Genomic DNA, 24235 nt, shown 5'->3' on the forward strand with positions numbered 1-24235 from the left:
CAATACTTACACTGTATAAGTTAGTGCCTTTCATTGAACAGTGGACTAATTGGATCATGCTGTGCTAAAGTTCCTGCCAAATTAGTCAGGAAGAATCATGTAGTAGCACATGAATTTCCTGGAATTTCTTTTAATCAAATTATTACAAAGACCCATTCTTCAAACAACTACACTAAACAAGGGTGTCTTGCAGCTGATGCTGCTATAATCTTAAATAAAGCACCCTTTAGAATTGGTTTGTCAGCTGGGATTCCTTCTTGTAATTTCACTATGAGTAAACTTTTCTAAAGCTTACCATGAAGTCTGTTTTGGAATATATTTTGATCACAGATTCACATCACAGAATTACAGAGGTTGGCAGGCACCTCTGGAGATCATCTAGTCCAAGCTCCTGCTCAAGCAGGGTCAGCTACAGCAAGTTTACCAGGACAGTTTTCCAGTTGGGTTTTGAATATCTCTAAGAACGGAGACTCCACCACCTGCCTAAGAAACTTGTTCCAGTATTTAATCATCAAAAAAATAAAAAGCTTTCTTTTCTGTTTGAGTGGAATTTCCCATGTTTCAGTTTGTGCCTGCTGCCTCTTGCCCTGTCACTGGACACCACTAGAACAGTCTGGCTTTGTAGCCTGAAGTTTGCAGATGACACCAAATTGCGTGGGGAAGTAGACACTCCAGAAGGGAGAGCTGCTCTGCAGGAAGATCTGGATAGGCTGGAGGAGTGGGCCAACAAGAATCTTATGAAGTTCAACAAGGAGAAGTGTAAGGTCATGCACCTTGGAAAACATAATCTGGGAGTGCAGCACAGACTGGGATCCCCCTGGCTGGACAGCAGCTCTGTGGAAAGGAACCTGGGGGTTCTAGTGGACAGAAAGCTCAACATGAGCGAACAGTGTGTGGCTGTGGCCAAGAAGGCCAACAGGATGCTGGGTTGCATCAAAAAGGGCATCACCAGCAGAGAAAAAGAAATCATCATCCCACTCTACTCAGTGCTTGTCAGGCCACACCTGGAGTGCTGTGTGCGGTTCTGGTCCCCGCTATACAAAAAGGATGTGGACAGGCTGGAAGGGGTCCAGGGAAGGGCCACCAAGATGATCAAAGGACTGGGAAGCCTGCCATATGAGGATAGGCTCGGACAACTGGGAGGCTTAGAGGGAATCTCATCACCATGTACCAGTACTTAAGGGGTAGCTACAAAGAAGATGGAGACTCCCTTTTTACAAGGAGTCACATGGAGAGGACAAGGGGGAATGGACACAAGTTGCTCTTGGGGAGATTCCGATTGGACATGAGAGGGAAATTTTTTACAGTGAGAATAATCAACCATTGGAATAAACTCCCTATGGAAGTGGTTGACTGGGCCACATGGGACACTTAAGGTTTGTCTGGACATGATGCTGGACCATCTTGTCTAGACTGTGCTCTTCCTAGAAAGGTTGGACTAGATGATCTCTGAGGTCCCTTCTAACCTGTCATTCTGTGATTCTTTATTCGTCCCATCATGTACTTGTACACATTGAACTGCCCCATCTTATAGTCACTGCAGCTGTGGCTGCTCTCATCATTCACACTCCCAGCAAGTTTTTCTGTGGAAGTATTAGGAGCACAGAGCTTCTCCCCTCTTTGGCTCCTCAGTCACCTGTGTCAGGAAACTGTCATCAGTGCAGTCCAGAGAATTCCTGAACTGCTTGTGCTTTGCTGCATTAACCCTCCAGCAGCTATCAGTGTGGCTGACATTCCCCATGAGGGCCAGGGCATGTGAAAGCGAAGCTTCTTCCAGATGCCTGGAGGAGACCTTATCTACTTCTTTTTCCTGAGCATATGGCCTACAGCAGACACCTGCCACTACATCACCCATGCACATCTGCCGTTCCAAGATAAAGCTCCATGCGTTCCTGCTGCTGTCTTGTACAAAGGGCAATTCCATCTCCTCACTTTCCCAGCCTGTCCTTCCTAATGAGCCTGTATACACCCATTGCAGCACTCCAGCCATGTGAGGTCCCCCAGTACCTCACCATGATTGCAGTGAGACCATAGCCCTGCAACTGCACACAGACCTCTAATTCCTCCTGTCTGCTGCTCATGCTGCAATAGATAATTAAATCGTAAAGGGTGCTTGCAGCTTAAGTTATGAATTCCAAAAAAGAGAGTGAAAAAAAATCTCATTTTAACCTCTATTTCATCTTTCTTATTTATAGTCCTGTAGAAATAAAAATACCATAACCAGTAAACAAACAGCTGTGGTTTTTCCTCCAGCTTAATCCAAAGACCTGTGGAAGCACCAGACATTAGATAGAAACAGCAAAGAACGCAAGGGAATAATTGAGCACTACAGCCAATTATTTGCTTAATTTTGTCTAATAACCCCTTTTGGTGAGTTCACTACATTTCAATTTTAAGTTACCTTAAAATAATACATCATACCTGACTTCTGTTTTGGTGACAATCTGCAAAAGGTGGGGAGAAAGGAAACTTCATCCTTGCTTGTGAGAAAGCCATAAGCCCATGCAGAATTGCAGCGCCTTGAGGACTTACCCCAATACTATAAGCTGAGGTGTCGCAAAGGGATGGTGACACAGAGAGTGGGAGCAGGCATGGGTCTTCCCAGACCCTCTCCCATGTACAGCAGAGAGCTAGTCACTTTGGGTAAACAAATATGCTGTGTTGCTCTTGGGAGGTGGAGGGAACAGCACACATCTGTGTTCAGCAGGCATATTTATGAGGGATTTTGAACACCTGTGTGGTTTTACCATATATGGGTCAATGATGTCATAAGATTGCAAAGAACAGCCAAACTGAAGGAAAACTGTTAGAAAAAGGGGGGAATATGAAGTAGTAGGATGGGCAGAAAGGTCTAACATGTACACGACAGCACAGGGTTCAGAAGAGGATGATGAGACTGGCTGCAGAAGCAAGTAAATCCAGGTGTGCACTGCAGCTATTTTTCATGAGGTAGAATCACATGTAGCAGCCTCATTTTCCTTTCTTATATTGATTGGCACATTGTGATATTTGCAGAGAAACAGACTGGCTTTTGAACAAATATGAAAATTGAGATATTTCTGCCCTGATGGAAAAGGTGCAGCTTGCAAGAGAAACTTGCGCCACAACAGTAGCAACTGTAAACAAAAGCAGATGGAGAATAATCCTGATTGGCATGTTTCCTACATACAACCAACAGAAGTTAAACTATCTTAGGCAACCGCAGGGGCCATTTAACAATGCCAAGTTTTAAAAACCAACAGATCTTAGTTATTTCTGTATTTCAATAACTCCATGTTTACAGCCATTTAATGCATGCAAGCTTTTGCAGTCAAACCTCACCTGCCAATTCACTATATTTGCTATTGTGCTGCATCATTCCCTTTTCTGCTGCTCTTTTAATTTTAAATTTCATATCTCTGTGCTTTTCACTTGAAAACTTTTCTTATATATTTCATAATTTATTATGATACACTGTCAGATTTCTAAATGGCAGTTACAGACATCCCTATAACATAAAAATTAGTCTATAAAACAAAATGTGATTGATTTGAGCTTGTTTCATTGAAGACCCTAAGAAGGAGGTATACATAGAATCACAGACTGGTTGAGATTGGAAGGGACCTCTGGAGGTCATCTGGCCCAAACCCTCTGCTCAACCAGGGCCACCTACAGCCAGTTGCCCAGGACCATGTTCAGCTGGCTTTTGAATATCTCCAAGGAGGGAGACTCGACAACCTCCCTGGCAACCTGTGCCAGTGCTTAGTCACCCTCACAGTCAAAGTGTTTCCTGATGTTCAGGAGGAACTTTCTGTGTTTCAGTTTGTGCCCATTGCCTCTAGGCCTGTCACTGGGCACCACTGAAAAAAAGCCTGACTCCGTCCTTTTTGCACCCTCCCTTTAGTTACTTATATATCTTAATAAGATCCCCCAAGAGCCTTCTCTTCTCCAGGCTGAGCAGTCGAAGCTCTCTCAGCCTCTCCTGAGAGGAGTGATGCTCCAATCCCTTTGTCATGTCTGTGGCCCATTGCTGGACTTGCTCCAGTATGTCCGTGTCTCTCTTGTACTGGGCAGCTGAGAACTGGACATGGTATCCCGGGTGTGGCTTCACCAGTGCTGAGTATAGGGGAAGGATCACCTCCCTCCACCTGCTGGTGAGACTCCTCCTAATGCAGCTGGGCAGCCCCCAGCATGTAGTCCCCCAGTGCTGGACTTTGTACTTCTCCCCGTTGAACTTCATGAGGTTAAGCACCACAAAACATACCATGAAACAAAAGATATTTTGTTAATTCCCGTTCAGCAAAGCTGAAGCTAGGCAGAATGCTAACTTCTAAGGAATTAATTTGTCTGCTTTATCTTTTACGTATAGAGTTGAGGGCAAATCCCATGCTTAGCTAAGCACCTTTATAATTTGCAACAAGTGTATTTTAATTTACTATTTTCCACGTATTTAATAATGACAATGACTAGCAAATTCTATGCTAAAGCTGTCTATTTTTAAGAGCAGTTAATGTCTATGTGACTGAAGTTAAAACCAGAAGAATCGCGAGGTATACACATCTCATACATTTTTAAGCCTATATAGCATGCAGTTCTGTGGGTACAAGATGTGTAAGCAGGGATTTTTCTGTCTTACTAAGCCAACCAGTACAGCTGAAAAAATTAAGTTTTAACTGTCCTGCCTGTGTCCATAGACCACCACAGCTACAGCAGCATTTCCAGTTCTCTAGATCATCTTTTGGCTACAGCATTAGAATGGCCATTAGTGCAAGGGCTAAACTTGGCACTTCCACATTTCAGGGATTCATACTGATATTGTCTTTGGCTTTCATTATCATGGATTGTCAAGTTTATTCTGGGATTTAAGATTTGAACAGCCTCCAGATCACAAATGTGATGGTTAAGAAAGAAAATCCCTTGAACCTTGTTAACATTGCAAAGTTTTAGTAAGAACTCACACAGAAAATGGTATTTTCGTCTGTTCAGTAGCAAACTGCACTCAATATCAGAGGAGCAGACTGTGGTTATTTTTTGCAGGAGGTTCCTTACTCATAAAGCACCTTTAATACAGTTACTAAACTCTTGTGATCTGGAAAAGAAACCACTTATCTCAAAGTAGTTTCAGAGGCAGACATAGCATTCTTATTATTATTGCAGGCATATCTGTAAAACTGAAAACACTCCACACTCTGCTACTTTGATATGCAACTACATGTAAGTTATTTTCAAACTGTTTAGGCTCTTTGGCACCACTGTATCCAGTTATGTCTGCATTATCATGTCTAGGACAGTAAAGTTAAACATTGCTAGAGAAAGTGATGCAATGCTTGTGTTATTCTTATTTCTTCTTTATGTTAGGTGTATCCATTTCAAGGATTATATAAACAGCCTCTTTGTATTTCACCATTACTTTTAAAAAATGCAATTAATTCTTTAATAGGTTCAAATAAATACTTTAAAAATTGAGATTATGTTTCTGGGCAACTAGTTTCATTCACACTGACGAAAACAAAGATTATTACAAATTTAGGAGGGCCTAATTCTTTATGAATACAAACTTAAATGCAAACAACACTATGGATTTGGGGCAAACCACCCACAGTTTTGCATTAATAAACACACCAGGACTTCATTTATTCTTGCTTACACCAGCCTCCCTAACAGCCACCCAAGTGAAATAGAAAGACAAAAATCAGGACCCAGGCAAGGACTGCAGAAGCTGACTCATAAGAAATTAGCAATCACTGTATTTTCTTACACCAGTTGTGGGTGACGTGGCTGATGGCATAGGGTGGCAGGGGGCTCAAAGGCACAGTTGCTGGCGTTGAAGAGCAGTCCTGACATGTTCAACACAAAGTCTCCAGAAAGCACAAAGCAGCAGTGCAAGAGAATGGTTTCAATGTAACCCAAAACTCAAAGAAACAAATTTCCTTTAAAAATATAAAGCTTAGATTAAGTTGTTATGCTCCTATACATCAGAGTACTTGCATGTACCATTATCTCCTTGCTAAAGGCTATCTGCTCAACCGTACGGGAATCATACAGCACACTCCTGCTGTGAATACAGGGATAAAACATGACACAGGGTCTATGTCTGTATCAAGCTCTGAAGACACTTCATTTTCCTTTCCTAAAGTGAGACATTTTCTAGTCATGAACTGACTATGCATTGTGATTTCCTACTAGATTATGTGTAAGTATATTAAAGGAAGCACCATGATAGTTACTCACCATAGTAGCAGGCGCTGTCAACGCTCGCAGGTTTTGATCATAATAAATGCAGAATCGGTAGAATCAGAGGTAAAATGCTAAGTATCCCAAAGTAAGGAGTGAGTTAAAATAAAAGGGAACCATGTTTAAAGGCATAATGCCATGCAAAGGTGCTGACAAGTCTAGGCTGAGAGGAAAAGATCATGGCCAATTTAGTACTTGGCACGGTTGTGGCAGCAAAAAAGTAAAATAGTTACTGAAAGCTACAGTGCATATGCAAAGTAAGTTTATTTCTACTGAGACAAGCTGTCTCATTTTGAGGAAGCCAGAAATGCAATGGGAAAGACATGTGCAAATCTATGCCGAAAAGGTATGGCACAATCAACAAAGTATTCCTGCTTGGAGTCCTCAGATTTAGTCCCGCCAGGAGCTTTTCATTATTGCTGCAGCCAGCTTCACACAAAACATGAGTGTGAAAGCAGCAGCTGTTCCTTTCTGCAGACATGTGGGGAAACATGGTACCCATCAGAAAAAATAATTTTTGTATGAACGACATTATGCAGAAAACAAATTCTTCGTTGAAATAATTTATGCTCAAGAACTACCTGTGCTATTTTTCTTCAGATAGACAAATTCCCAGATGGCCAGCAGAGACTGAGACTTCTGTGAGCAGAAGAAGTGAAAGCATCTGGTTTTAAAGACAGCAATATAGTAAATGAGTCTGCACAAATTTTTATAAATGTAAATCGCATATCCCAATTCTGATCTCCAGTATACTCAGGAAAACTAAGAGGAATCCTCCCCAAGCCAGTGGAACTACATTTCATGAGGAAGTTCAGTTTAAGAAGAAAATACAAGTACAATCCTGTAAAACAGCTGGTGACCATCAGGCCTGTTGAATTCAGACCACAAACTCATTAAGGCAGGAACTCCTTCTTTCTTTGCGGCTGGTGTCTTATCCCTTAATTGCCAGTGTTATTACCAAATGAGAGTTGAACAGAAAGCTCTGATTTTTGCTAATTTGAAGCAGAACTAGAACTACATGATTTTGTTAGAATTGGAAAGTAAAGTTTGACATGCACAAATAACAGAAACCCTATTACACCATGTCGAGCAGTAGAGTTGGTCACGTTTGACTTTGCTATGATCACACATTGTGTCCAATACCAACATTTTACACAATCTCCTGCTTTTAACAAAAGAATTAGCCATTCATGTTTCTCTATGTACAGTTCAATGATTCAAAAACTCTTGAAGAAAGAGATGAAAAAACCACCAGTGTTGCAATAAACATACTTCTGAATTTATTGGCACAGGCAGAATTAAGTAGTCAGCCTACTTCAGTCTGTCTCAGTAATATGTTTCCTTGGGTTTGTTTGCAATGTTCTCTGAATATTATTAACTAAATCTTTCCACTGATGCTTCCAGCATGCCAAAACAACACATTGAATGTTGTAAATAGAAACGAACATAGTAAAAAACCAGAGAATAATATAATATTAATACCTAGTTAATTTCTATAATAGCCATAAGGAGAAAAAAGCAAAGAGGCAAAACAAAACAGGATTGGAAGCTGGTTTCAAAAAACTGCACTGACTGACTCAGCTATGCACTCACTGAAGGAAGAAACAGACTTTCTCTTGGTATTAATGAAACCAGGCAAAGGATTTCAGTCACCTAGAGATGCTCCAAACTGAAAAGATGTGTATCCTTGAAGACTATGTGGGAAACAAAGAGAATGTTACATTTTATTCTAATTTGTTACCTGCTATTTGACACTAGAAATAGAAAGGTAGTCTCAATAACACCAAAAAGCTTCAGACAGCTACTAGAACATCCAAACACAGTAATAAAGATGCTTATCAATTTTTTCCTCTGGCATCCAGTGAAGGTGATATTTGAAAGGCAGCAAAGACCAACAGAAGTCCTAACATGGACAACCTGCTCTTAAAAATCATGATCTGAGCAGCATGGTTGGGAATTGCTTCCAAGAAAGATCCAAAGGACAAGTAGGGAATAAATCCATAATGGTTATGAAAGGCATCTTACCTCAGCTCATCCTCAACATCACAGCACAGGATAAAGAGTGCTAGTTTCAAAACAGAAACAAAACAATATTTTAAAGGAATTATAGTCTAAATAGGTTATTTTCTTTGCCTCAGTGTGCATTTTTTTCCTAAGTAGGTTTGAGATTCAAATTTTCTAATATACCTTAAAAAACCCCATAGCACTATATTAAAAAGTCTCCTCCTTCTCTTTCAACAGTATAGATTAATAATCAGAGCATCACTTCAGCTGTAGGCAAAACAGCTGCTAGTTCACTGGGATGCAATCTTAAACACAGTTCTTGTTCCTATACACACTTTAAGTTTTCTTTGTGACCAAAAAGTGCACACAGGAGGCAATGGGCCAAATTCTAGTCTCATCCAATCAGATGTAAAAGATAGCAAACCACCATGGAATCAAGTCAGGCAGAATAACATGCAGAAGAAGCCAGATTTTTTAGGCAGCAGCACTAATCCACCTGCAAAACAGCTTTCCAGTCAGTTTGTGTACAGCTGCAACAACCATTTACCATTTCTGCCACTGCTTATCTTCAGGGCAACCATTATCGGTACAAAGAACCTCTGCCCTCCTCTACCTTCACCAGCTATGATTGTGGATCTCCAGCCACCCCATGGTATTCAACTGGGTCCTTGGCAAATTCCCCTCGCCCTTAGGAGTGGTGTCCCAAAGACTGATTTTTGATTTGCATTTGACAAATATTCCTGTGTTAAAAGAATTTGCAGGGTGTACACATCTGAGGGGAACCGGCACAAATTTGGAGACAATGACTACGCCAGCTTCAGACGTAGATTTGACATTGTTGGTTTTACAGGCCTTTGAAGCTAACCCCAAAACAATTGTCAGCATTTACAGTGGTGGTTTCTAACATGCCACTGGGGATTGCTTCATAACCAGAAAGAAAAGAAAAAGAACAACAGAAGTAAAGGTCCTGCCAGAAAAGAAGTTGACCAAATCAGTCAGATGGTTAATATTAACTGAAAGGACGTCCAGATTTGTGATTTTCTTTTTCCTTAACAGCAATATCAACAAACAAGTTAAGAAAGCTCATAATATTTCTTCAATTAACTGTTCAACCACTTAGTGTGCTTACATAGCATAGGTGACCTGTCAGCACAATCAGCTTCATCTCCCACACAGACAGGGCAAGAGGGTATAGGTGGAGATCTCACACTGTTCCAGAGACTTCTTTCTAAGTAACCTTTTTTGTCCACTAAGAACACAGGTAACCCATGTTCTCTGTCTTTGATAATTTTTCAGATGCAGGGTATTTTTAGGCATAGCCTTGTATCAGAGGATATGGATTATCTGTTCCTCTGTAATTTAAATATAGCTGCACAAGAAAAGGACTGAAGGGGTCCAGGCAGTAATTAAAACAGCTATTGCAGTATTAAGAGAAACTGGTGAACTCTTTTGTCACAGAGTATATCTTGGGAGATTATACCAAAGGGCCCATTTTTCTGCTCCAACTAAAAAGTGAAGAGAACAAAAGGAAGGAGGATTCATCTGCAGGCCTGACTGCCTCCTGTAATTACATGAAATATTTATAAGCGTATATATATTATATATATGTGAAATATATATAATTATTTATAAATAAAATATTTATATTCTACAAAAATATTTATCTTCTACAAAAACAGGAACTGTGTTCTCTCCAGCAGGCTGGAGACTGATCAGTGATATTACCCCATCCACCTACTCAGGATCAGGCCAAGGCAGAGCTACATGAGACCTACATCTAAACTTAGACCTCTGCCACAGCAGTGATTACATCTGCAGTCCCTGGCACCTGCTTCAGGGAGAGAACTGCAGCCTGGAGGTCAGCCTGACAAGGACCGGCTTTTATCCAGCCTGTGCAGGGCCAGCAGCCTACGGAACAGCACTGCTGTGCCCACATTCCGTGGCCATCGGCCTGAGCCTGCTCCATACCATCCCTGTGGTCCCAACCATAGTTGCTATTTTTTGGTGGTAAATTATGCACAAAACCAAAAGCATAGTGCACACCCTGCCTCTGTAGTATTACTGAAACATCATGCTAATGATGTGTTTTTCCTGTCCTAGCACAGGGCATAAAGGCATGCACTGACCTCTTGGCATTGCATGCGGTGAGAGAAGCCACAAGTGGTGCAATATGTATTTGTGCTGCCTGTTTGTAAAGATCTTAGGATTGAAATACTCTACCAGCTCTGCCCAAGTTTCCCTTGCCTCATCTCAGAGCAAACTAGCACAAATACATCCTGAATGATGAACCATAGGATAAGGTCCTTGCAGCAAAGCAGACATTATGATAAACTCTCAGGATATTTGCCCCCATAGACTCTATAACGGTAGAGGAAATGATATCAAAGAAGTTAATCTACGTGCTTTTGTTTCTCCCATACTAGTCCACTCTGTAACTAGGCCCCCAAGAGTTTTTTTCTTTTTGATGCTCAAGTCTCCTCTCAAAATGTAGAATCCGTGGCCACTAGGCTGTTATCTCCAGGGCTGGGAGCCATGTGTCTTTCTTCTTGGGTGGCTTCTACAGTTGGATACTATAATCAGGATCAATTATGGATTTATTTCCTACAAAGAACAGCCATTTCTCATGGTTTGCTCTGCCTCTTGGGCCAGTGCGTGAGACAGTTCAGATTCCTGTTATCCCAGACAGAAAAGATATTCTTGCAAAAGAAATAGGAAAAGGTTTAGCAGATAGGATTTCTTGGAAATAATTCTTCCTATATATAATAGGCCACAACATGGGGAAAATGTATCATTATAAAGTTATTACTAGGTTATGAGAAACCCACTGAAGATATTAGAGCAACCTATGTGAAAATGTTTTGAAACGTCTGAAGGTGACATTTAAACATCAGGCAAAAGAAGTACATAGATGAACCAAAGAAGAAAGGAGCAAAGCCTACCTTTTTCATGCATGAAGCTTTGTCTATGCAGCAAATGGAGGTTCAGACTTCTACTGTCCAAACCAGTGAAGCATCCCAGAAGATGCAGCTTCATAAAATACCACTTTTCTGGAGTCACACAGTTTTCTCTATGAAACACCCCCTTGTGACCATCAAGTGCCTGGGAGGATGGGGCTGCCAGTGCTCCAGCCTCAGCTAGACGGGGACATGCTGAGGGCCCACGGCCCACCAGACAGAGGGGTTCATCCTGCTGAGTTTCCTCAACAAAACTTGAATTATCAATGTGCACCAAAAGAACAAGTTCATGCTGAACGGTCCTTGGCTGTAAGAACACCTTACCCACAGAAACAAGTGCTCTGGAAAAACACAGGTAACCAGGACACAACACTTTTTTCTGACTCAGATGCAGATCTCAATAGTTCTGCTCTATTTTATGTGCCAAGAAGGGTACAATCCCAGTATAACTGCACTATGTTTGCCTGCTGCTTATGCAGTTGCACTGCAGTCAAGCCTGCTCTCATGCAAGAGCCCATGAAGATCTTTGTGCAGGGGCAGCAGGGAAAGGTATGTCTCCTCAGCCAGCACCTTAAGGGAAGCATCAGGGCCCTGCTGAGTCAACAGTCATGGAATCACCAGGAGAAATAACCCAGCTCTACCACAGTAATTGATGCAGCTGTTAAGAATATCAGATATCAGTATTTTGAAAGGGTTTTTTTCAGTATTGCCAGATGTCAAAGTAAGTATTAACATAGATGCTAGTTGTATCTGAGATGCCTGCAATGAGGTTATGGTGACCCATATAAAAAGTCTCAGTTCACATTCCTGTGGTCTGTGTCTTCAGATGAGTCTTATTAGCAGATAATTTGTACATTTAGTAAGTGTGTATTTGTTTCTAATTGTAGTTGAAACTCCAGCTAAGTACTTGAAGCTCCAGCTAAGTATCTGTAAGACCTTGAAAAGGCCAGGCATGACCCAGTAAACCATCAGAACAATGAAAAGGTCTTTTCAGAGACACCACACTTCAAGCTAAAGAAACATTTTTGAGGCTTGCTCCTTTGTTAAAGTTCTCCCAGCAAATTAAAAAATATTCTTCAGGTGTTCTAAAAATAGGTTACAGAAGTAACAACCACTCTCCTTCAACTCCTCCTGTATTGGGGGAAAAGCAATGGGGAAACACAATGAAGGGGGTAAGCCTTTCACTATTGATTTGTTTTGGTCTGCACCTTTTGCACTGTGTAACATAAATGTGGCTTAATAACTCTACTGTATCCCTTTGAGAGAAAAGCTTTCATTTTTAAAGTACAATTCTTTCTAGAGTAAAAGGTAACTAACAGTAGGATTGGGATTTGCTATCCCCAAGATGCCTAGATTGGACAAGCTCAGTTTACAAAGAAAAAATGTGGTTTGCTACCTACCCACCTCATACACCTGTGTGGATTCTCTATTTTGTGTGCCATTGCCACAAATATTTTAATTTCAATTGTTAATGAAAAGTGAAGCAGGAGGAGTCCAGTGGAACAGAACAGAGTGGGGAGAATGGACACAGAGGTGCCTTTGAGACCTCTCTGCTTACATCTCTTCGTAAGAGCTGTTCCTGCGTGGGCTGTCAGTGTAACCAGGACTCAGGGATGTTCATGGATACAAGTCCTTCTGTGTTAGCTGCAAAGAATAAGGAACAGAGTAGGAGACATAATAAAAGGTCTAGTTTGAAACATGTTTTGTGTCCTCTTAGCTACGTTTTGAGTGGTTAAACTGTCATTATTATTTCCCAGTTTAATACAAACTGTTCCAACTGCTCATCTTCATTAGCATAAGAGAGCAAAATAAACGTTAAACCAGACTGAGTGCTTGTTTCTACTGTTTAAATAAATAACCTGTCTTATTTTCAGTGTCTATTTTTAGTGAAAACTACAGCTAGGGTGAGTATTTGTAAGAATTGCCTGCTGTGCCCCTGGTTTTATCAGTCAAATTCATATGGCACCTGCTGGCTGACACAGAATTCTACTAATTCTGTGCAGATTATCAATGCTGGTGAAAGACCTTGACTTCTGGACAAGTAGAGCAGAAGGCATGGATCTGAACAATCCATACATGGGTCTCTCTCACATTCATAAGTATCCTGTTACCAGCTTCACATTCTCCATTCATCACCACTATGTTGCTAAGCATAAGCATATCCCAATATTAGAATCATAGAATCATTTGGGTTGGAAAAGACCTTTAAGATCATTGAGTCATCATCATCATAATTTTGTGCCTTGTGCATCACATTACAGAGGACAGGACTGGCCAGTATGTGACTAACCCCTAGAAAGATGTGCTTTTTGAGAACTGAAATAATACACAAAACCATCAGATCCCAAGCAATACAGAGCTAAGAGTACGTGGCTACCTTCTAATGCCCTTAGATGAGGCTTTGAGAAATGAGTTGCTACTACAGAAAAAAAAAAAAAAATCAATCTCTGCCATGAGACAAAAATACCCTAAAATCTGCTGGATAAAAAGAGTTTATGTAAAGATGGTTTTATAGCAGTTAATCTTCAGAAGCAAAATATATAAGTGTGATTTCCCCTTTTTAGGAGACAACTCCTCAAAGAAAGAATACCTGGCAGTATTCTTGCCGATGAGACTGTCCATCAGGACTTATCTTGAAGTAACCATGATGCAGGAATTGGGTGTCGCTGCCAGAGAGTACGTTATCCTGTGTTCCTCCCTCTCATTTCACTCTTCAATGGATTTCAAATGCATCATTGTTTCCAATATGATTATGCAATTGAAATATTCCAGACCAAAGAGTCAAGCTACTTGTGCTTTTTTAGCCTTTCACTTAGCATTCTCCTAGCTTCAGTATAAATTATAATGCCACATATTGCTCTCTGGGACTGGAACTGCAGCAAAGCATTAACTGTAAAACTTAGTGGATATTGCAATTAATGTCAGACTTGGTAATGCCCAGAGAGCAAGAATCAAAGACTACAGTTTTTCCTAGGAAAAGACAAAAAGGCCTCTGATTCTCTATCCCCCAGCACCAGTCCATATTTATATTATTTCCTTCTACCCAGTTAGTTGGGGAACAGATCATAGAAATCCTCAAACCCCTATTTGGGCTTCAGAAAAGTTACTAGATCAAGTCAGGCCTTCATCCCCATTCCAGGACAGGAGAGAAAGGACACAAAAAGCCCCAAGACAAACTGCTGTAGACCAGAAGACTCCTCTTCAGCCAGCCCTGAATTCACAGGGCTGAGTAAACATATTTGCCAGCTCTTTGTAGGAAAGAAGAAGAAAGACTGGCTTAAGGCTTCCTGGCAATGTAGCCCAAAGTGAATCAACTACCCCAACATTTTAAGAGAAAATGTTGCAGCTAAAATTCCCCTAATCACAATGAAAGGGAAGAGGAGTGATGGGAAGCCTAGTAAGTTTTCAGTCCTCTTTGCCACCCTATTCTGTCCCTCTTCCCAACTAAAAAGTAAGATTTTCTCACCTAGTAATGAGAAAAGTAGCTACAGGTTCAGATAGGGTCTGATGCAAACACTTCAAGATTTTGCTACTGAAAAAAGTCTTAACATTGCTTAAGTTTTGTATCTATTAGATGCTCATTTATCATACCAGCTTGCACCATCAATGATTTCATTGTCTGTAATTAATAAAACAGTAACTGAAAGATCAATAAATTCATATTCTGGTAAGAATATTCTGATGTGATTTTGCACTAAATACATGAAAGAGAAATTAAACCTATGAAGTAACAATGGTAGGAAATCTGCAACTACAGGACCTTTAGCAACTGACTCTTCACTGGCCATCCAGAGGAAGAGTTAGATAATTATATCCTAATCCTATGCAATACTTTTTCAAAAGCAGCACTCTATTTTTACATCTCAACGTGATTTTCAGAGACATACGAACAAGATAAGCCTGTTAAACAAAAGTCTCACTTCTGTGGAAACTAAACACTCCGTTCAGTTAAAATGCATTTATTTTATGATCTTCTACAGTCTTTCCAAAACCTCTGCTGACTTCCCTGTTTCACAGGTGCTAATTATATATTGCTTTTGCTCCAAAAGGGATAACAGCCTTCCGTTCTCTCCCTCATGACACTCCATGGTCCAGAAATTTTCTTTTCATTTAACCTCTTTCACTGAAATCTCTCTAGCTGATTAATGCAATTAGTGACTTAATTTCACCATCTTCACACCAAAATGAAGACTATCTAAACCTGCAGTGACATAAACAAGGAATACCTGCCCCAGAAGCAGCACAGTTACCAATAGGTTTAAACAGATGATGAAAATACTTCCCAAGTGCTGTTCTAAATTATTTCAGCCAGGAACAATGTGTCTTTAGATCACCACAGTTAAAACAACACTATCATTAAAAGAGCAAACATTCTCTTAAATATGCTATTTTCTGCAGCTATGACACTCTTCAGCTATGAGTTGCTGAAATTAGCATTTAAGTTAAGATTTTCAAAAGAACTTGCCATGACCTACAACTGATCCTGTGGAAGCCTTTATTGGAGATCCATTGATTTTAAAGGAAGGAAAATAAGACCACTAATAAAAACCTTCACATACCTTGGCCTTTTGTACCTAACTCTCATTGGAATCAAATGCCTAGGTAAGAGTTAGGCAGGTAGTAACTTTCAGGTGTACCTGATCAGTTACGATCTTTCTTCCTGCTGCTCTATGTCACCACTGAGCAAAGAGTATGTAAGTCTGGCTCTCAAGTGGGCATTCATCTTTCTGTGAGAGAATATTTTACAAGAACAGAGACATCAGCTGTCCCTCCTGGTGTGTGTGATTCGTCACTATGAATTACAAATGGTAGTTCTGTTACTGGGATGCTCCAACAGGATTAAGACACCGCATCTGTGTTTGTGAAGGAAGAAAGGGAGGGACAGGAAAATGAGAAATGCACATGATTTTCCCACTCCTTGTACTTGACATACATGACAGGCACTATACAGACTCTCCTTTACACACTTTCTCTTTTTATATACTGTTTGCAAAGCAGACTTTAACCAGCTTAAAACCTTACAAAATTATCTGAAAAGCAGGATAAAGCCCTGAAAATACAGTCTTTGTCATGTTTTGACTCTAATCCAAATGTAACCCAATAAAAGCCATCTATGAAATAAGAAAGGCTTATTACATAAGGCCCCAAAACAGCCTAAGAGAAACCTAAAATCTGAGTACAGATGTAGCTTTGCTTCCAAGCCACACAGAATTTTTGTTTTCTCCTGTTTTCTCCCTTTCTGTATCCTTCTCCAAATAAAAAGAAAAATGGAACATACAACAGTATCCTGTAGGTGAGAGCTTATTTTTCAGGTGTGCCCAGAGCAAATACATGACAGTTAACATTCTCTGACTTCCTGAGATGGTGATTTCTTCTTGAGAAGCACCTGGAGGTATACAACAGTTCAGTATCTCTCCATACCAACTTACCAAGACTAGTTTTCTTCCACATCTAGCTATTGTAGAGCAATAGTTGCAAGCTTTTTGTAAGTGCTTTGGTTAGTCTCCAAGTTGTCAACAGAAGCTATTTATTATCTTATCATAACCTTCCGCTTATCTATGAAAAATAATGGATAGTTCAAACACTAACGGTTTTGCTTATATGCAGAAACTGCAAAAGAAGCATGAAAATAAGTAAGGATGAAGCAAAAAGTGTTCCATCTATTGTTGTTTCATTTTTTCCTCCAGTAGCAAATAGTTTTAATAACTAGGCTAGTTCTACAACACAGTGAATACCATGTGAAGGACATACGCCATGCACCAATTTACCAAATATGACTACCGCTGTGATTAATTTAACTATAAGAAATCCTGAACAAATTAATACTAATAAGATACTTAAAATGAAATGTTATGCTGGTTTTTACTAGGTTCATAAGCAATGGAAGGAAATATTTCATACATGGGGTATTTTTGATGATAACTGGACAGACAATACGTAGCAGCAAGAATGATTAAAAATCTTCCACTTAAAATGTTATGCTGCTTTTGTGGAAACTTAAGCCAATTAAGTTTCCATGTTTGGAAGAGCTCCAGGTTTTTGACACATCACATTTAGAGCTCTCTAGGTTTCACATGACTGCATTGCTGCATGGTGGCTTCATACACAAAATACTGCAATGAAAAAAGAACAAGAGAATATTCAAATTGCTTTTACATCTCCAGATATATAAAAAATTCAGATTCTATCTTATTTCAGTATTAATGGCAGAATCATTTATCTTCTTTCTGGTTTCAGTTGCAGGGAAAGAAACAAACTAATGAACAGCATACTAAAATGTTTATATGAAAATCCTCAAATAAAACCTACAACTTGTAACTCAGAGTGGCCAGTGTCTGGGATGGGTGTTATAGTTATTTTAATTCTATAGAATTGAGCTTAAGCCACCTGCCTATTAGAAACACTAAAAACAATGAGAAAGCACTTTCCTGAAAAGATTCCATCTGCTGGGTGTAAGATGAGAAAGATTTTACTTCTTAGCATCTTGACTCAACACTTAGGTATCTTCATACAGTTTGGAGATGAGACAGTGGAGAAAAAAAAAAAAAGCAAACTTATCTAGCTTTGGTTACAAATCTGGTTGCATGATGTCCTAGTGAGTACAGCAGTTAAAAAAAATAAAAGCCAAAACCCAAACCAAATTCCCTCAATAAAAAACCCAAACCCTGAGAGGTTGAGAGAAGCACAAGAAGAAGGAAGACTACACGGTTTCCAAAAAATGCTTTTTGAAAATTCTTTCCTAATAAGCCAAGATTTGTGGCTGCCTGCAGCTGGAGAAACCTAACAAGACATCTTGTTGCTGGCTTTTACAGATGGACGGAACTGTGCGTAGTCCAGACTCAGGGGTATCCGTTTAGGTATACGCAGCAACCATTCATTTTCTACAGTTTTTTTGAAGTTTTCTAATGATTGGGACATTCAAGATTGACTTCCTTCTTATTAACAAGAACATGAAATTTTGACGGCAAATGTGAATACATTTTATTTATGTCTGCAGATCCTCAGCGAAGACAAATCTGTGTCTTCTGTGGCTTCAGTGAAATTGCTTGTATGGCATTTGAAAACATTCTGTCAATATGTCATGATAGTTTTAAGATATAGATGTCAATATTCTCACCAGATATACATCTCTCAAATTTAACTAGGTGGTCTAAATATAATTGTCAAAGGAATCTTAAAACAGATTTGGTGTTTAACTGTTGTATGCACTGATTCAACTCCTCAGTTTAGTTCCTACGCTGACAATTCCGAAAGGAGATTTACAAGAAAAGCTGAAGACTCAATTCTACTGCAACTGTAGTGGAAGCAAACACAGAGTACTAGCAAAAGTAAAAAAGTAAGGCTATGCCAGTTATAGCAGACATCCAAGACAATTTCTGACAAATCTTAAACCTTCTGACAGCTGCTTTATAAATCACATACAGCTTTAATGTCAAACTTAAAGTTTATTAGATGCAGAGGAATCTAGTACACAGGCTTACACATCAAACTTTGAAAGCCTTTTAAAACTTTCACAACACCTTCTTTGAGCGCTCATGTTTTTGCCCACAGGGAGAAGGGTATGAGAAAGTGAAATATTTCTGTCTGTATAAATTGTTGTTCTCTCATCACAGAGAACATAAAGTCACTCAGGTTGGAAGGGATGCCAGAAGTCTAGCCTTCTTCTTAAAGCAGGGTCAATACTGCATTCAGATCAGAATGCTCCGGGCTTTGTTTAGTTATGTTTCAAAACTTCCTGAGATGGACATACCACAACCTCTCCCGCAAACCTGTTCTACTACTTCATTATACCCCATAGTGACTTTTTTTCCTTATATCCAGTTAGAACCCTCCCTCTTTTAGTTAGTGAAGAGCACGGCTCTGTCTTCTCAGTAATCTCATCCTCAGCACTGGAAGGCTGCCTTTTCGTCCCCAAAAGCCACCTCTTCTGCAGGCTGAACAAACCCATCTCCCTCATCCCTTCCTCCCTGAGCTTGTGCTCCAGCCTCTGGCCACCTTGGTAGCCCTTGCTGTATTCAGGATCATCAACAACTTTGTTATGCTGGGGACTCAAAACTGAATGCACTTGTCTCACAGACTTTAGAGGAGACATCATATAAAAGACAATATACGTTAATCAGTTCATCAGATGCCCCTCAGGTGTCATTGGACTTTTCCTTTCTGCCAGTTTAACAGTCATCAACAGTCAAGACAGAAAGCTGCAGAATTATCTAAAGCTGGCAAAGTTAGTAATTCATGCTCTTCAATAGGCTAATACAGGTACTATGGCTCATTGTAATCAGTGACTAAGCTTTATTTTGCATCTATGAATCCCGAAAAGGCCACCTTTATCAATTAAATCAGAAAGAGTCTCTATTTTCTTTTACTGCTTTTTGAAAATATGTATACATAATTTTCATAGGGCAGTACACAGACATAAAAGACAGCTTTTACTTGTTCTTTGACACCTAATGATTAATATGCTTGAACATAGGTCAAGATAATCCAAAATGTATGCCACTTAGACTTTCAAATGGCTACCAAAAAGCTATTAAATAGTAGCCTCAAGTCAGTACCTGGACTACAGTCATTTGGACATAATACATATTGTATGGGTAGTAGATGTTTGTATTAAATAAGAATGCAGTGCAGGGGAAACCTTCCTCCCTCCTCTCACAAAAATCAGACGAAGCTCTCAAAGTAGTTTGTTGGATTCATCTTCCCCTTGCACATTCTCTCATGAGTTGTAGAAACTTTGATTTTGTCCCAGCTTAATTGCACATAGATTTGGTATTGCTTTTCCATTTTCAGTTTGACGGGTAGCTTACCACAACATGTGGAGATCTGAACAACTATAATGCTTATATGGGTCAGAGAAAAAAGTGTAGTTAGATGGAAAGTTCCTCTGGGATATTGCTGAGAACAGGGTCAATGTCTGGCCTTCTCAATTAGTGTCAAACGCGTTGCTTTTGGTGGCACTAGCACATATTTACCACCATCCGTTTCATCAGAGGGAACTGTTTCATCCAAGAGTATGCAACAGCCTGTATGTTTTCAGTCCTATCAGCTCTTTCTTAAGTCCTGTATTTTAAGCGTATTTCCAGACATGCCTGAAAACCGTCCTCCAACATTCACCTACTGAAAATTCACAAAAAAGGAAGACAAGTGGGACAGAGTTCTTAATTCACTGAAGGTTTCAGTTTCATAGGGAACCACTGGTCACTCCTGTCTTTATGCACACAGGAAAAAATGTCGTCACACTCATTACAGCATCTGTTTCATTATTTTAAATATCTCTGAACAATAATTGTATTTACTAAGGCTGATATTAATTTCTGTTTCCCAGCCCGAAAGATGATGTAGTTGACGAACTGTGTGGAAAGAGGTTGCCTGTGCAAGATTTACTACAAACACCCAGTTAAAGTCCTAAGGGACTGCAGGTCCTGCACTGCTCTGTTTATACAGCTGAATGGTGGATTTATTATCCACTGCTACGTACCTGGAAATCAATCTCTACACAAAATCGATTCCATAACACTAAGCTGACGAAGCTTTCTCTGCTTGTGGGAAAGCAGGTAGCGATGAGTCTGTTTCATTAACTACAGACTTTTGGGACATATACTGATTTGTTACTACAAAACACCGTAAGAAACTGGCTTTTGCCAAAATCTCCCTTCTTTCTAACTCACTGTATCCCTTTTTATATTAGAGTGATGATAAACTATGAATTTCTTTTTGAGAGTTGTCTGTACATCCCTGTTTATCAGACACCAATTAGCAGGATGATCTCTCAGAAGACAGTGTGCATTTTTATAAACCAACTGTTGTGTGCTCTGGAAGAGAAATCATATTCAGATGCAATGTCAAGATACATTTAATCAATGCTACTAGTTAGTGGATTTTTGTCTGGATTTCTTTAAGAATGTGTTATTTGGAGGTGACGTAGACATGGGAAAGGAAAGAAGGAGTAAGAAGAAAGTAAAGTGCTAGAGGTAAGTCACCAATATGGCATTAGCCACACTAGAGAGGGAGATTAATAACTGTTCAGTGTAGGCACCTGATGTATGCAAAAAGGGGGTTCAGCACAAAATCTTTTCAAAATTGAGTAAGTTGACGTATACGTTTTAGATTGAAACGCCCTAAATGACTCATTTTGGTGAGATATGTATATACATTTAAATAATAGGTGAGTAGTACCTTAAAGAGGCTTACATTACCTTACGTTATCAGTGATACCACAAAGCTACAGCCCTGCATAAAAATGGTCACAGGTGGGTAAATAGCAATCACACAAGCAGTGCCTCTGTTTTCCAGAGTAGGCTATACCTCACCATGGTAAAATATTTACAATTACATTTCTGCATTTTCAGAACAGAACAAAATGTTAAAAAATAATCCTAAGGTATAACTAACTATTTGTCAGGAGTTTTAGATGCATGCCTATCTTCCATCAAAAGTTTAAAAGATCCAGCATGGAAAATGCCCCAAAATAAGTTAGAAATCCTGGATTTCCTACCAAGAGTGAAACAGTCATCACCATTAGTGTTCTTTGTTTCAAAATCATTACAGTGCTTTCAGACTTATGGACAGTAACATTTATTTTTATTATGGCTAAATTTCATCTTTATTATACTTTCATACTGTCACAGTAGCATATAGTAGTAGGTCTTTTACATTCAGACTAGCAGAAGTTTTTGCCAGTTATATAGTCATACTTAGGTATTGTATTATGCAACCAATATATTTGTAAATAGTACACTGACAGCTCTTTACCTAAATGACAATGGTGTCAAGGCAAAGAAGAAAAATAAAATGCACCTTTATTTGTAAAATGCAGTATAAGGTACTAAGTAATCTCTGGTAAGTATTGCAGCAGAACATCTGATTGCTGACACCCAGTTATGAAGTTTGTGTATCCTCAAACTATATCTGCACCAAAAGATCAAAGGAGGACAAAACAGAGGAGTAAAATACATACACTGGCCCTCTCTCTAATGCACGTTACATCCTGTGCTCTAGCATCTGAATTTTCATTTAAATTGCCTTTCTGTAGTTCACCTATGCTTTTATATCATAACTATCAGAGGGAATCAGTTTGGAAGTCAACATCCTTTTACTGCTTTTTTTGAGTCTTGAAAGTGAAAATTACACATACTGTCAAGAGCAGATTAAAGAGCAGTTCTGAACTGCACTGTGTTGAACTTCATTGTAATCTTTCAAAAATTTTTCATCTGCACTGGATATCTTCCACTCTACAGATCTGTAATGTTCTTTACCTGGAGGAATAAAAATTAAAATCATTAGTATTTAAAGTGATCTGGATGACATCCTGAGAAAACAGCTCCAGAGCCTGAAAGACATTCTGTCAGTTTCCTGAAAATCAATCACTATTAGTTTGACTTTCCAGTCTTACTGCATCCCATCTGGTATGAAGGAATGTTTAAATAGTAAACAATTAATGATAGAAAACTGATCTGAATCAAACAGATCTACAGGAATTTGTTAAAGATGCACCTGATTTCCTGCATTCGGGGAAGGTTATTGCTGAAGACTTAATAATATGTATCTGTCACAAAATATTTCTCCTTCTGCCACAGCTAAAAATGGTAAAAATTCAGCAAAATAAATGAGTAAGTACCATCTTCAGCATGCATGATCTCACTTATTATTTAAATATTTCTTTGTTTTTAAGCAATGCCTCTTCCCAATTTATGCATATAGAAAACTTTTACCTTAAAACACACAGATTATATTTTAACCACATTTATATCATAAAATGCTACGCGTATTTTCAGGCCATACACCATTCTCATTCACATCAGGTCCCCTTCACCAGCATGGCCTTAGGTCAGGGGTTAAAAGTCTGGATTGATGAGGGGAAAATTCTAAACATAAAGGCTGCTGTGAGTTCTCTGTTTCTGGGCCACTACTCCACAACTATGCATGGCTTTTTACCCATGGTGCTTCTCCTTCCTGAAGACCCAGCTCAATATTATCCACCAAATTCAGGTGCTATTTCAGCTGAAGACCACCAGGGAAGAGTGGCAGATTCAGGCCTTCTCAGTATGGCATTCATCACTTTTAAATGAACACTCACCTGTGTTTCAGACACAGATGAGTATTTCCTAACATACGGTTCCTAAACACACGGAGAAAGCAGTATTTTAAATACCATATTCATCACCACTTCATCCATTAGTAAATAAGCCTACAATCAAAGCTATTCAGTGCAGAAAAATACGCAATGAATTATTTCAATACAGGAAAGGCCCTCAGCAATATGAAAAATATTGTGTATATTTCTGTCTCTCTGTTTTTGTTTTACGAGTAGGATTCAAACATCATCCCGTATTGTAAATCAACAGGTAGCATTCTAGAGAACATTCTCATTAAGAGGAGTGTATTTCAACCTGCATTTTCTTAGTAGCACAACCACACAGAGGAAATCCATCTATCTACAACCAGAGCTTCAAGCCAAGGTAGGTTGTCTACAGGCATCAGCAATAAGGTTTTATTGCACCCCCTAGTGTCTGAGGGCAGGCTTCTGTACGTTTAAGAGTGATTACCTTGTAACCATTTTTGTCTTTACATGAAGTAATTTTCCAGCAGCCACAGCTAAACTCAAGACATTGTAATGAAGTATGTGAAGTGCAAGTGCCTTTTACCATAAAAGCCTTTCATTTTTGACTTTTTTCTTCAGACTGTATTAAAACAGCATTTAGCACTTTCACTGCAAGATCGAAGCCTTGAGTGACTGCTTCTGAAAATAAGCATTGAGGAATTACTCCAAAAACCACAGCCTCATAATACTGTTAAGCCTAAGTCCAAAACGATTTGAGAAATGAGGTTAGGGTCTAATATAAATCACATAATCTACATCTAATCATAATCTACAACTGCAGTAAGAATGGCTGTTCCAACGGAACATAGCCCCGTAGTTTCTTCTTTTTCACCTTTAGAAATGGCATTTACAGGGATTTAACAAAGAAGGAATGCAGGAAATACTGCACATCAGAAATTTATGTGCTATATCTGTTTGCTTTTAATCCCTCCCTTCTGCAAGGAGTATTAAATACTCTTTCTAT

At 39.3% G+C, this 24235-nt stretch overlaps 1 protein-coding gene across 5 annotated transcripts in view; it reads right to left on the minus strand.

The window, feature by feature from the left end:
• Nucleotides 1-24235, minus strand: part of MAMDC2 (MAM domain containing 2) — a 125408-nt gene that overhangs the window by 85654 nt on the left and 15519 nt on the right. Inside the window, exon 4 of one of the 5 annotated variants that reach the window (XR_010370765.1) lies at nucleotides 1505-12815. The exons of 2 other annotated variants lie outside the window; for them this stretch is intronic. The gene's annotated coding sequence lies outside the window, so the exon portion shown is untranslated. Of the gene's footprint in view, nucleotides 1-1504; nucleotides 12816-21543; nucleotides 22427-24235 lie in introns of those variants that run through there. 2 more of the 5 variants (XR_010370760.1, XR_010370762.1) reach the window with 2 other exon arrangements.

The sequence above is a fragment of the Phalacrocorax carbo genome, chromosome Z, assembly GCF_963921805.1.
Source record: "Phalacrocorax carbo chromosome Z, bPhaCar2.1, whole genome shotgun sequence".
NCBI lineage: Eukaryota > Metazoa > Chordata > Aves > Suliformes > Phalacrocoracidae > Phalacrocorax > Phalacrocorax carbo.